Here is a 12,534-nt window from a genome sequence, read left to right as displayed (position 1 = left end):
CCAGGGATTCCTCCGTGGAGCTTCACACACCTGCTCTGAGCTGTTCCTTTTACTCATAAGAACTTTAGCTAATCGGTGTTGGTGTGCCAGGTTCTGTCATCGTGGTTCTTTGGATTTATTGGGGCTTTCTGCATTTGAGCAGCTCCCTGGCCACCTTGGCTAGCCTTCTGCAGCATGCTCTTCTCAGATGTTGGCTGGTATAGCCTGCTTCCTGCCAGGACCCTGCTGTTCTGGGGTGGATCTGGGCCGTGCTCCAGGAGACCAAATTCCCTACTCTAACTCCATCCTCTTGCCCAGATGTTCCTCCATGGACTTCCTCTCTCTTTTCTTTTCCGAAGTCCTGGAACATCTCTGAGCAAGAGAAGGGACAAAAACAGCTCTAGCGCTCATTTCACCCCTTTCCTCCCAACAACTTCAAACACAAGTATGGCAGTGAAGAGCAGGCTCCTCCTCCTAATTTGGAGGGTGCCTCAGAATCTATCGAGGGCCTTTACTCCGCTGTCATCTCTGACCATTTGGTTATGACTGACCTGGCTGTCACATCTGGGCTCAAGAGGACTGTGCTACGAGTGATTCTCAACGTCTTTGGAGCTCAATATTTTACTGGTCCATAATAACCTGCTGTTCATGTTACAAGAAGAAAACCCAGTCACAAAAAGAAAACCTACTCACACATACATCAGCTTGTTCAAAGCCACACGTGGAAACAGGGCAGATTTGGGGATGGCATCCAGGTTGTCAGGCCTTCCCTCTTGGTGTCCTCTAAGCTGAAAGTTGGTCTCTCGAGGCAGGCAAAGGTTGCCTGCCTGCCTCCCCGTTTGTCATGTACATTCAGTGTTGGGCTATCAATACCGAAGTGCAGGAACTCGGGCCTGGACAGGGCAGCTGGAGTCTGAAGGCAGAGTGCAAACAGAAACTGTGGGAGGAGCCAGCACACTGAGTGTCAACCTTGGAGACACAGCAGAGCCAGAGCTCAGAGCCCCAGGAATGCCAGAGAGGGCTTGGAGGCTGAGGGTGGAGGAGTGTTTCCTGGGGCTAGGAAAAAGGAGTCCATTCTCAGGACCGCCTTAGTAAAAAGGGGCAGCATTTTATTTATTAAAAGCCTGAAATGGTCTGCCTGTTGAGCGGCAGGGGCCCGATATCACAAGGGCAATTCGGAGCCAGTCTGGGACCTGACATCAAACCAGAAAATGCGATTTTCTTTCTTTCTTTCTTTCTTTCTTTCTTTCTTTCTTTCTTTCTTTCTTTCTTTCTTTCTTTCTTTCTTTCTTTCTTTCCTTCTTTCTTTCCTTCCTTCTTTCTTTCTTTCTTTCTTTCTTTCTTTCTTTCTTTCTTTCTTTCCTTTCTTTTTTCTGATATTCTCTCTCTCTCTCTCTCTCTCTCTCTCTCTCCCCTCCCTTCTTTCCCTCTCTCCCTCCCCCTTTTCCTCTCCCTCCCCCTTCTCATTCTTGAGCTTGGTTCCATTGTGCATGGTGTGTGTGTGTGTGTGTGTGTGTGTGTTTGACCTTATGTACCTTAGCTGGGGGTACAGATGACTCCCTCCTTCTCTTCCTGTCCTCCACTCCCTTTATCCCCTCACCCAGCCCCACCTTCTCCCCTGACCTTCTCAGTCCCCACACCCTGGCCCTGAAAGACAGAGGAGACCCAGACTATGGCCTGGGGTTATTTACTGAGATGCCTGGGGAGGAAAGGGACATAGCCTTGTTTATATCTTCTGAATTTCGAAACTACCAAATTCATCCCTCTCCAAATCTCCAATTGTAGACAAAAAAAAGAAAGAAAGAAAGAAAGAAAGAAAGAAAGAAAGAAAGAAAGAAAGAAAGAAAAGCCATTTTTCTTTGCCAGTTTGCGATTATTATTAATTTTAGGCAGGGGAAGGTAAAATGGCTTATTTCATGTTTTTATGGTAAGTTTTTTCCCCTTCCTTAACTGTCTTGTGAGTCAGGAGGGCAAATAGTAATTTCAGAATGGGGAGAGCGGGTGAGTTTTGTGTAAACTTCTATAATCACAACTTCTGCTAAAGTTTTAGAGGACTCCGAGTCTTCCAATCCTGCTGTTAACTCACAGTCACCCAAATTGCTTCTACTTTTACCAAAATCAAATAAAATGACAATTCAAAGTGCTTATCCAGGTTTTTTTAAACTAAAAAAAAAAACCGAAAGGGTTTACTACACTGACTGTTGTCTGCGGTATTTAACTCCTTGACTAGTTTAAAGCAAATTGCTCCTATACATAATAAAATAAGGTAATTTATTTTAACCCTGTCTTCAAACAATAAACTTTGCATCAAGAGCCACAGAAGGGTATACATGTTTTTAAATGAAAAAAAAAATTAAATGTATAGTTCACAGAGATAAAGGGATTCCAGGACAAGAAAAACATAAGTGTACCTTCGACTATCGTACTTCATATTTGAGTGAATGTTATCTTCAGAGGACTTGGCAGTTAAAGGTGCCTGCTGCTAAGACCAATGACCTGAGTTTGGTGAGTGTATGGGCATGCGTATGCACGCACTTTTATGTTATCATCACATCATATCACCATCATACCTATATAAACCTAAATCAGGTAAAGACATGGCTCTTCCTGCGCATTTCAAAACTTGATAAACTAACTTCATGCAGGTCTTTAAAGCCACAGGGACAAGCAGCACGGGACACAAAAAAGGGGGAAAAAAAGTATGACGTGTTAAATCCAGCCAACCCTTTCTAACCTGTTCAACAGTTTTAATTTTTCCCCATCCCCCAGTTACGAAGGAGAAAAGGAGGAGATTACCTGTGAGGTAAGGGAACGCAGAAGAGGCAGTCTCCCCCTCACAGTGGGGGATGGGGCCTCTATCAGCTGGCAGAGTGTGGTTTTCTAGTATGTCTTTGCTGGTTGATTTAAAACACGAACTCCAAGTTTTTAATATAGCACTTTCCGTGAGTCACTGGGCTGAAAGCCCATCCCAAGCCAGGCAAGGGTCCAAGACAGAAACAGGCAGGATCCAGCTACGAGAAGTCTCTGTTAGCACAGCTAAACATTTATAATTAAGAAAGCTCCAGTCACTCCAAGATCGCCTCCTTCTAGATAAAATAAGGAAAGCATTATTGAAGGGTGTAGGGGGGTGGCAAGGCAAGGGAACAGCTAAGAGAAAATGCTGACAAGTGGCTATGATGTGAACAATCAAATTGCTGTCCCGGAGAGAAGTGATAATCTGCTTAGCTCTTCAAAAGAAATTCAGCATCCTGTTGACTCAGTGCAGAGCAGGTGCACAGAATACATGGGACTGGTCCCTCCTAAGAAAGCAGAAGGTGCAGTTTGGATCACAGGGAGCCCCAGGGATCCTATTCCTCCTGCAAAATCACCCAGGGAGCAAAACATGCCCAAGCTTAAGAACAGGCTGTGCTGACTTCTAGTTCTCTCCTACCCTTCTCTAACTACAAATAACTGCTATGGAAATCAGTCCATGGACAGTGATAAGAGCTTGAAAGCTGGGAGGAAAAGCTGCAGCTGGCAAGAAACTTCAGGGGTTGAGAAACAATGACTTTGTTGGTGCCCTCCTGCCGTTCCTTCTTCTCTCCCATTCAACCTGGCCCAGCTCGGGAGAGATTTGTAGTGGGAATCACTAAAAGGCACAGACAAGAGCATCCTCAAAGACATCCTGTTCTCAATGGCCAAAGTCCATGGAAGGAGAGAAAGCACAAATAGAGAGAGATCCAGACATAGGCTCCAGCCCTCATTCTTACAACCCAAGGTCCTTGTGGACAGTCTGGTCAGCCCATGGCAGCAGTGGCACCACGACCATCACCACATCTGGTCTACAGTTGGGACATCGACGGGTGGCCGGTCACCCACAGCAAGCAGCGGTGAAGTCTTGAGTCTTCCTGACTGCACTCAGGCTTTAGAAAGCTAGGCCCAGCAGCCACTTCCCACCCAGACATGTTCCCCAGCAGCAGCATTTCCAAACATGAACACTGCTAAGGAAACAGTAGAAAGTGGTGTTCTAAGAAAAATTATAATGAAATCAAATAGAACTCTTGGGGGGAAAAAATCAAGAAACCTACAGAAAGGCTGGAGCAAAACAAAACAGTAAGACACAGGACAAACCCTAATCCATAAGGAAATGTCAGTCTTAAGCTCTAATGGGTCAATAATTAGCATAAAGTCTAAATATACCCATTAAAATGCAGATTGGCAGTGTAGTTTTAAAAAGATGACCCAACTATATGCTGCTCCCAAGAAACTCATTTCAAATTCACGAACTTAAGTAACTGACAGCAGAAGAATGGAGAAGGATACACCATAAGATTGTTAATAAAAGGGGCTGGAGAGATGGCTTACCAGTTAAGAGCACTGGCTACGATTCCAGAGGATCCAAGTTTGATTCCAGCACCCGCATGGCAGCTCACAACTGTCTGAAACTCCAGTTCCAGGCGATCTGACACCCTCATACAGACATACACGCTGGCAAAACACCAATGTTTGTAAAACAAAAATAAATAAATCTTTAAAAAAATTGTTAATGAAAAGGAAGCATGATTGGTTGTCCTAAATCAAAACATCCTACAGAGCAAGGAAAGTTACCGTGGGCAAAGAGGGAAGTTATTAAACAATAAATCATTAATCCATCAAGAACTGGTAACTATCTTGTGAACCAAACATGAGAGGTTTACAGGTATGAAGAAAAAAGTAAACTGAAAGAAGAAATACACAGTTCCACAACTATTGTGAGGACATGCCCACTACTGCCCTCAGACCTTCCAGGACCAGAGAAAAAAATCAGCAAGGATGTAGGCCCCAGCATCACCAACTGACAGGTATCTAATCCTATCCTAGAACATTCTATTCAAGAGCAGCAGAATAGAGAGTCTCAAAAGGCCCATGAAATACTCAGCAGAGTGGAATACACCATAGATCATAAAACAGTATTGACAGGGGAGAGGCTGAGCGAGTCAGAATGCAATCACACAAGCACAAGGACCAGAGTGTGGATTTCCCAGAGCATGGTGACCAACCTGTAATCCCAGTCACGGGGAGAAGGGACAGGGCAAGCGGGCTAGATAGACTAGCTGATCTGATGAGTTTGGTTCAGCAAGAGACACTGCCCCAGTAAATAAAGCCGAGGACTAGCAAAGATTCCTGATGTCAACCAAGCATAAAGTATGAGAATCTGAGTTCTGACCTCTAGTGCCTATGTGAAAAAGCCAGGCATAGTTGTGTGTGTGTGTGTGAGATGTGTGACATGTGTGTATGTGTGTGGTGTATGTGTGTGTGTGTGTGTTATGTGTGAGATGTGTGGTGTGTGTGTGTATGTGTGTGGTGTGTGTGGTGTGGGTGTGGTGTATGTGTGCATGTGTGGTGTGTGTGTGTGTGTGTGTGTGTGTGTGTGTGTGTGTGTGTGTAGAATAGAATCAGGCAGATCTGGAGCTTGTGGACCAGCCAGCCAAGCCTATAAGTGAGCCCAGATTTAGTGAGAGACACTGTTTAAGAAGAAAAAAAAAAGTGGGGAGCAACAGTGAAAGACACCTGACCTCTTCCCTTGGCCTCCACAGCACACACACATGTGTGAACACCCATGTGTACATGTGTACACAAAACATACAGTAAAGATGCACCTGAGAAAGCTGGAACGAACGCTGAGTTAAGCACGTACAGGTCTTTTAGAAGATCAAATTCATCGAACGCACTCTGCTGCTAGCACCACAGTGGCTTTGCCTTCACGTAACCCACATAAACACAAGCTGGCCTGGTTTCCTGTAGTCCCTCTAGCTATGGTTCCCTTTCCATGGTTTCAGTCACCATGATCTGAATTGTGCCCCCAAAATCTTAAATGTGAAATTCCAGAAATCAACAATGCACAAATCTTAAATTATGCACAGCTCTAAGCAGCATGATGACGTCTCTGCCCCGCCTCTTCCTGCTGGGTGTGAATCACCCTTTGCTCATGTATCTACACCGTGTGTGTTGCGTGCCCCTTAGTAATTTAGTAGCTTCTAGGTTGACTGTCAGAATATTGCAACACTTGTGTTCACGTGGCATGTATTTTAGTTAATAATAGCCCCCCAAAAATAGCAACAGTGAAGATGGCAGTTTATTTACACTATATTGCTATAAATGCTTTGTTTTATTATTGATTGTTGTTACACTCTTACTAATTTATAAATTAAACTTTATCATACTTGTTGTGTATAGGAAAAAAAAAACATATGACATAATCAGTACTCCCTGTGGTTTTAAGCATCCACTGGAGGCCTTAGAATGTATCTCTTATGGATAAAGGTGGCACTACCATATGAAGATTGGATATAAAGTTCAGAGAAGTAATTTGCCCAACACACAACGTACAGAGCGATAGAGTCCCAGCCTACAACTCTCATGATCACACTGTGTTCTCGTGCCTTCCAGAGACAGTGAACTAGTGAGAGAAGACTCCCTTGGCCCAGGCATCCCTTCTGCAGATGGGTGCAATCTGATACAATTGGGTGCAACTGTAGCAGGTGGATGGAGGGAGCCGTCTTGGCGTCCTGGTCACAGCCTCCACACCAGCAAGCTACCTAGGAAACCAGGTTCCCTTCAGCAGGGCCGCAGTTGGAATGTTCACGGGAACAGCTGTTTCCTTGAAGGTTAGAATGAAGAAAAATGCTGTGTGTCCAGGTCTAATAATAGCCCCGTCATTTCTGACCCGGACTCGGTCGGGATGGAAGTCAATCTTTCAGGTGCAGAAAAGGAAAGCGGGGCTGTGCGTCACTGACTTAAAATAGGTGGGGGCAGGCAGGCAGCTTGCAGGTGACAAGTGGGCAGTTTCTCAGTTGGTATTTCCTATATTTCCTGTTTTGGCTGTAGGTTTCTGTCTTCTTTCCCGAACTGGTGTGTATGTGTGTGTGTGTGTGTGTGTGTGTGTGTGTGTGTGTGTGTGTGTGTTCATCAAGCTTGTGTACCAGGCTTTCGCTCATCCCCATCTGTTTTCTTTGTGTTGATAGTTTACCAGCTGTTCATGGGCCGTCGCAGGCACTCAGAGAAATTCAGTCAACCCTGTTTTCCCCTGAGCTCTTCCCTAGAGGTTCAGAAAGTTGTGACATCTCTGCAGAGCAGTATAGCAGGAGGGATGTGCTGCCCTGCGTTGGAGTTGTCCGTAGAAAGGGACAACCAAGGTCCTAAGCAGTCTGCAGTTTATTTCCTGTGCAGTACAGCCTTAAGTCGAGATGTTGGATCTGAGATTGACATTTTGCTAAATTCCTTCACTTAAGTGATCTTTGTGATGGGCCGGCAAGGTGGTTCAGTGTGTGACAGTGCTTGCCAGGAGAGCCCGATGACCTGAGTTCCATCCTTGAATCCCTCAGAGGAAGGAGAGAAGGGCTCCTGGACATCTGACTTCCACAGGTGACCACGGTGTCCATGCACCTACTCCCACACTCTCTTTCACTTAATAATAAGTACAACAAAATAAATGTAAATTTAAATAAAAAAGACTCTGTACAGCTGGACAAATGACTCAGCAGTTACCAGCATTTTCTACTCACTCCGAAGCCCAGACGTTGGCTCCCAGCACCCACATCAGGTGGCTCACAACTGCCTGTAACCCCACCTCCCTGGTACTCACTTCTGGCCTCCTTGGTTCCCCCCCCACACACACATATGGCTGGCACATGCATGCGTGTGTGTGCACTCGCACACACACACACACATACATACATCATTAAAAATAAATCATTTAAGAACTGCTTTGTGAAAGGGCTTCTGGTTCAGACAAGCTAATGTAGGTCTGTCTTCTTTCCTCCCAGCTAAGAGCAAGAATAAACTCTGAAAAATACGCAAGAGCCATTAGCCAAAGAACTCTGAAAGTTTAAAAAAAAAGAAAAGGGTAGGAGACCTAGTTAGGGATCCTAGGATTAGCGGGACAGCATGGCAGCAGGGTGTCTTACTACCTCAGCAGAAGATGACCAAGGCCTGGCACTTCCCAAAGCCAGCCAACAAGGATTCAGTCGTTCCCTTCATAGAGGGCCCAGCATCTCCTCCTTCACTGACAGACACACAGGGGACCAGACAGGACAGTGAAGGGGACCACACCTTAACAAACAGCCTTATTTGGGCATCACTTGTGGTTGACATTGTCTTTGGGCCACCATCCAACTCCCAAATAAAGACACAGAGACTTATTTACTATGAATGCTCGGCCTTAGCTTAGGTTTGTCCCACTAGCTCTTTAATTTAATTTAACCTGTTTCTATTCGGTTACATTTTGCCTCAGGGCTTTTTTTTTTTAATCTTTCATTCTGTATGTCCTACTTTCCTGCTTCCTCCATGTCTGTCTGTCTGGCCTCTGGCATCTCCCTGGCATCTCTTTCACTTTCTTTTCTGAGCCTAAAATCCTCCTCCTACTTACTCTTCCTGCCTGTAAGTCCCACCTATATATACCTCCTCCCTCACTATTGGCTGTTCAGCTTTTTTATTAAACCAATCAGGTGCCTTAGGCAGGCAAGGTAAAACAGCAACACATCTTTATATAATTAAACAAATGCAATGCATCTTTACATAGTTAAACAAATACTCCACAACAGTCACTCTTGGTCTCCATAGTTCTGAGATGCCCTTTCCATCTGGAGGCATCAGGAGGGCCAGACTAAGAAAATCCCCAGACCCTAGGCAGCATCAGGAAGGATATGAGGAAGCTCCAGTTGTTTGTGATTGTGTGAGGAAAGTTGTGAAGCTAGACTGGTGCTGGGCTCAGAGGCTAATAATAATATTATCAGAGGCCAAGTCCTTTACTTAGACCTAAATGGAGTGAGAGAGCCTAATTAAACAAGACAGGAGTCTCTCAACATAAACGGCAGGGTGTCCTAAGACACTGAAAGAGCACGCAGTGTACCAAGGACCAGGAAACTTTCTAAAGATTTATTTTTATTTTTAGTTGTATATGTTGTATGTATGGGGGTGGCTCTATGTACATGAGTACAGGTGTCTGCAGAGGCCAGAGGTGTTGGATCCCCTGCAGCTAGAGTTACAGAGAGTCGTGAGCAACCCCAAAATGAGGGATGGCAATCGAACTCTGGGATAATAGTATGCTGCTAAGCCATCTCTCCAGCCCAGAACCAGGGAAATAAATGAGGGATGGTGGCTTGCTGATACCCGTGTGCAGACGAGTCCGCTGGTGAAGCTAGCTGAGAAAGACTTCACACCAGCCGTCACAAAAACACGTCAGAATGCAGTCACCGATCCCCTGAAGTGGATCAACAGATACCAGAGAAGAAATGGGAGTTATGGAGAGAACCAAATGCAAGTTACATGACTGAAAGAGAAAGTGACAGAGGTTCAAAACCACCTTCCCAGGACTCTGCTTACGAGTAGAATGTATAGGACGGGAGCCAGAATCAGTGGAACCAGTGAAAATAATATAAATCATCCTATCTGAACAGAAGAGAGAAACAAACCAGAGAAGACCTTGCGCCATGACTTTGCTTCTCAAATTGCCATATTAACTCCTCTGCAGGGGGTCAATAATCAGCTTAAGGAGAGGACAAACAGATTTACATGACTGACAAATAATTGGAACACTTAAAAAAATTGAATATTCTTAACAGCATCAAAGGTGCAGAGAATTCAACCTAATTTAATTGAGAACTACAGACTACAGAATTATTATTGAGAGAAATTAAAACAGCCAAATAAATATTCATGGGCTAAGGGACTTATTATTTTATTGAGTCTATGTTCAATTCCCTTCAAACTGATTTACAGCAGAGCCTGTATATTACAGCAGGATTTTAGCTTATTTGAGGAATAAATTGGATTCTTTGTCTGAAAACTTCAGGCATCGTAAAATATAGAATAGATGACAAGCTTCATAAACACTGTAATGTTGATTGGATATTTGTATTTTTGAAAATGAATCTTAGGGTGTTTTTTTTTTGATAGAGAGAGATAGAGAGAATCTTTGGCTTCAAACTTGTGGTCTGCCTCAGCCCTCTGAGTGCCTGGATTGCAGGCATATGTTAGCATACTCAGCCTTGATCCCACTTCACACCACACACACAGTTGGCTAAAGGGTAATCTTAATATCAAAGGCAAAATAATTAAGCTCATGAAAGACAGCATAAGGTAGTCAGTCATTGCATCACCTTGGAATAAAATTTTCTCAAATGTAATATGAAAGTTCTAAAGAGAAGGAGACGATCAAGACATGATTAAAACTGAGAGCGTCCATTGTCAGAGACTGCTGTGGGTGAAAGGTCAAGCCACACATGTGGGGGGGGTTCCCCTATTATAACTCTGACTAAAGGTTTTTATGCAGAATGTATGCAAAATTTCTACATCATGAGTAGCTCCTCAGAGCAAAAGGCTAGGGAGAGAGCTCAGTATGGGAAGCGTATGCTGCACAGGTGTGAGGTACTGAATTAAATTCCTAGAAGCTATGCTGAGAAAAAGCATGGTGGTGGATGCTTGTAATCCCAGAGATCAGAGGCAGAAAGAGAAGTTCCAGGCCTGTGAGAGAGGCTATCTGGGAAAACAAGGTGGCCGTGGTTGGGGGATATTATTTTAAGGTGTGTTACTTTTGTTTTTGCTGCATTTGTTTAACTCTGTGAAGCTGTGTTACTGTGCCTGTGTAAAACACCTGATGGTCTAATAAAGAGCTGAACGGCCAATAGTGAGGCAGGAGAGAGAGATAGGAGGGGCTGGCAGGCAGAGAGAAATAGGAGGAGAAATCTGGGTGGAGGAAGAAGGAGCCAGAGAAGGAGGAGGACTCCAGGGGCCAGCCAGCTACACAGCAAGAGTAAGAGTTACAGAAGTAAGAGAATGGAAAGCCCAGAGGAAAAAGATAGATGGGATAATTTAAATTAAGGAAAGCTGGCAAGAAGCAAGCCATACTAAAGCTGGGCATTCATAATTAAGAATAAGTCTCTGTGTATGATTTATTTGGGAGCTGGGTGACGGGCCCCCCAAAAGAATAAAATACTACCAACAACAGGTCATCACATGAAAAACAATACTCAGGGTGAACGTATAACTTCCACATGTACATGCACATACCTGCACACACACACACACACACACACACACACACACACACACACACACAGTAGGCAAAAGACTTTGAATGAGTTCTTCACAAGAGGTTTGCAATTAGCCAATAAGCAAGGGCAGCAAAATGCAAAATAAAATCACAAGTTGCTACTACCACTATAAATAAAGCCTCCAGAGTTACCCCCAAATGTACAGAGAAACAAGCCTAACCCACACTAGAAATGATGGTGTAACTGTCCCATGGGCTAGAGGGAGCAGACATTGGTACAACCACTGTAGAAAACTGTAGTTTTGTTTTTTGTTTTTTGTTTTTTTTAACTGTTTGGGGGCCCACCACCCAGCTCCCAAATAAATAAATACATGGAGATTTATTCTTACTTATGAATGCCCAGCCTTAGCTTGGCTTGTTTCTACATGTTGCCTTTGGGCTTTTTACCTTTCTTTATTCTATGTATCTTTCTTTTCTTCTTACTCTGTGGCTGGCTGAGTGGCTGGCCCCTAGCATCCTCTTTCCCTCCTTTTCTTGCTCCTCACTACTCTTCTCCTCCGTGGATTTCTCCTCATCTTTATTCTCTCTGCCTGGCAGCCCCGCCCGTCCTCTCTCCTGCCTAGCTTTTGGCCATTCAGCTCTTTATTAGACCATCAGGTGTTTTAGGCAGGCCAAGTAACACAGCTTCACAGAGTTAAACAAATGCAACATAAAAGAATGCAACACATTTTTGCATCATTAAAGCAAATGTTTGACAGCATAAATGAATGTAACACATCTTAAACTAATATTCCACAACAGAAATCCGCTTGACAAAATCTTCAACAGCTGACCACATACTTATATTTTATATAACAGAATTCTACCCCAAGGGACATACCAAACAGAAAGGCACATGGGCACTCAAAGACACACATAAAACATATGATCATGTAGCTATATTAACCAAAGGCTGGAAATAACCCAGATATCCATTAACCGTGGTATGGGTGTGTATGTGAAGGTGTACTTAGCACTGAAAATTAAATAAGCGAATGAGACTGATGCCCGATTCTCATAAACACTATATTCAAGAAACCAAGAAGGTGCCTCGAATTGTCCCATTGATAAAAAGTTGAAGAACAGACAACGCTATCCAGTACAGGCAGAAGTCAAGACAGTAGTCATTTGGAGGTCACAGAGGGGATCTTGGGGCTTCATCCTGCCTCTTGATGCTATGGCTGCACAGGTCTGTCACCTCAGCAAGAAGGTATCTGCTTCTCATTCCCTCACTTTTCTCTAAGTACACATGACTTCAGTAAAGAGTCTACTGAAAAGAACACACTCGCATCTGTGAAGTTGAAAACAATTGTCTTGCTTCACAAAGAAGGGTTTGTGTTTTGTTTGTATGTGGAGCTGGGGACTAATCTTGGGCATTGTCATGCTAGATAAGTGTTCGACTACTGAGTTGCCCTATATTCTTTAAATGGTGCGAGGTCTAAGTTATTCAGGCTGGCCTTGAACTCTCTCTACAGGGCAGGCAAGACTTGGCCCTGTGATTTTCC

This window comes from Peromyscus eremicus, chromosome 4, assembly GCF_949786415.1.
Source record: "Peromyscus eremicus chromosome 4, PerEre_H2_v1, whole genome shotgun sequence".
Taxonomy (NCBI): Eukaryota; Metazoa; Chordata; class Mammalia; order Rodentia; family Cricetidae; genus Peromyscus; species Peromyscus eremicus.
The sequence above is the reverse complement of the archived record's forward strand: the minus strand, read 5'-3'. Positions refer to the sequence as shown.